The 2,681-nt window shown below is 35.5% G+C and overlaps 1 long non-coding RNA gene across 1 annotated transcript; it reads right to left on the reverse strand.

The window, feature by feature from the left end:
- Positions 1-6: 6 nt before the first annotated feature.
- LOC106294339 lies at positions 7-1,731 on the reverse strand. Its single transcript, XR_001260818.1, has 3 exons — positions 1,565-1,731; positions 1,326-1,386; positions 7-463 (listed from the first exon to the last, which is right to left on the reverse strand). It is a non-coding gene; the product is annotated as an uncharacterized LOC106294339 (long non-coding RNA).
- Between the last annotated feature and the right edge of the window lie 950 nt (positions 1,732-2,681).

Consider the following 2,681-nt stretch of genomic DNA (forward strand, 5'->3'; position numbering starts at 1 on the left):
GATCACCCAAGCACACACAAAGCTCACACGAGCTACACAGGATGGCTAACTCCACCACACAAAGCGCCAACTCAAACGCCACCAAACTAAGTCCACATCGGACTCCATCAGACAATGCTTCAGAATGTCCTTCGACACCAAGCAATACCACACACCAAGGAAACCTCTCTCTCTTCTATGAGGTCTAGCTGTCTCATAAGGCACGCCCCTCCTTATATAGCTACCAGAACTTGCTCTCCAAGTCTTCCAAATACACGTAAGACAACTTTTCATTTTCTTTAATGGAAAACTTCATCTTCAAGTAACTCTCTTTTGCTTTATGGAAAACGTCCATATGTCTTCAAACATATATCCTCTTTCCTTTTCCAAGCTCAGCAGGTTCACACAATCACAAAACCCAAACTCCCATTCAGCTCCATCTTCATGACGCACGCCTGTACTACCTTCTGTAGTACTTCACGAACTGAAACAGAACATCTCAGCAGACTGCATCTTCAAAAACAGATGACAGAACAAACTTGGAACTCACAACAAATCTCTATTTCAATATTAGTTCCCTATGCCTATTCGCATCAACCTTTTAATTAAAAGTTATCGTTCAATATGTAATCCTTCCAAAGTAATATATATATATAGATCAATCAGCAATAGTGCTAATAAACTGAAACAGAACAACTCATCAGACTGCATCTTCAAAAACAGATGACAGAACAAACTTGGAACTCACAACAAATCTCTATTTCAATATTAGTTCCCTATGCCTATTCGCATCAACCTTTTAATTAAAAGTTATCGTTCAATATGTAATCCTTCCAAAGTAATATATATATATATATCAATCAGCAATAGTGCTAATAAACTGAAACAGAACAACTCATCAGACTGCATCTTCAAAAACAGATGACAGAACAAACTTGGAACTCACAACAAATCTCTATTTCAATATTAGTTCCCTATGCCTATTCGCATCAACCTTTTAATTAAAAGTTATCGTTCAATATGTAATCCTTCCAAAGTAATATATATATATAGATCAATCAGCAATAGTGCTAATAAACGCTAGCAAAAGAAATAAATCGTTATGTAATCCTTCAAAAGTAATATATATATATATATATATCAATCAGCAATAGTGCTAATAAACCCTAGCACAGAAATAAATCAAGTAGATTTCAAATGTATGTATATAAGTATCTACTCTATTAACTTTTTATAATCGATCTTAAGTGCTGATATTGATAATTATCCATAATTATAATACCCCAAATATAAAACACGATCAAACTTTACAATAGATCAAACTCTAGCATAAGACAGAGAAGTACCTCAACGACGGTTTCACGCAGAGTCAAGCGCTTCCCTTCTTCCCTTGTTGATTCAACATCACTACCCAAATTAAACCAAAGAACGATTAAGATACTTGAAACCCTAAAGCAAAATCATGAAGAGAACGACGAAATCCAACCGATCGCATCAATTTCAAGAAAACCCTAAACAAGATAAGACCGAAACAGAAACAAATTCACGATCTAGAGATTAGAGAGACCGAAAAAAAAAAACTTACTAATCCAAGATTCTCACGAGTTCCCGAATGCACAAACCGCCGAACAAACGAAGCTTCGTCAAGAACAGAGAGATAGAGAGAGATTTTGTCTGCTTTTACTTATGTTTTTTTCTGCTTTTATGTATGTAACGTTGAGTCTTTGGTATAATTTTCTAACGGATACATTGCGTCTTTGTTAGTAATGATTATTTAACGGATACATTTTCCAAACCAAACCGATTTGAGATCCGTTGGATACTGACGGTCCTGCATTTTCCACGACTCGGGGTAAAAGCGCAAGATTAAACTTCGCCCTCAACGGTCGAACATTATAGATGGGCTCCATTAAAGCCCAATACGCCATTAATTCAAATTTCACTTTTTCTTACGCGCTCCTTGGTATCTCACAACGTTTCGAATCTCCACACTCTTCCTCCGTCAATGGCGACCAAATACATACGGTACCTAACCACACCCACTAAAAGTATACCGCAAATACATCATTGTAGTTATTTATAAATTTCAAAAATTCATATAATGTATTTGACTCAAAGGCTCGAAGAGTTTTTTTTTTGGTTTGGTCTTCAGCCGGTTCAACTAATTCTTGGTATAATGGTCAGTGGAGGATCTAGAAGTTAATTTTCATCCGGGGCATATACATAATTTATCAACAATATCAACAGGTGCATTTGTTAAATTTTTTTTAAAAAAAGCACAGAAAACTGTAAAACTATGGTGGGCAACTACCCCACCTTTTGCCTATGTACCTTCGCCACCGATAATGGTAACGGTAACAGTCCGTTTCAAAGCATAGCCGTAACACACACGTTTCACGGATCGTTACCCAAGCTTTGTTTCGCTGTCCGATTTGCTATTTTTCTGAAGTGAACGTCAAGAAGCTTAAATTTTCCTTGTAAAAATAAGCGAAATAATGATGAAAAACAAATTAGCAGGAATAAAGAACCAAGGGAAATTGTCAAAAATACAATTTTCAAAGTACTATTTTTCATGTTTACACTAACCACTTTTACCTTCATCTTAAATGAAAGTTAAAAGACATTTATAACCCTTTGATTAACTTTGACCAAAAAAAAACTTATGATTAACTAATCTAAACTTAAAACATCAACTCTAAACC

The sequence above is a fragment of the Brassica oleracea genome, chromosome C5 (assembly GCF_000695525.1).
Source record: "Brassica oleracea var. oleracea cultivar TO1000 chromosome C5, BOL, whole genome shotgun sequence".
Taxonomy (NCBI): domain Eukaryota; kingdom Viridiplantae; phylum Streptophyta; class Magnoliopsida; order Brassicales; family Brassicaceae; genus Brassica; species Brassica oleracea.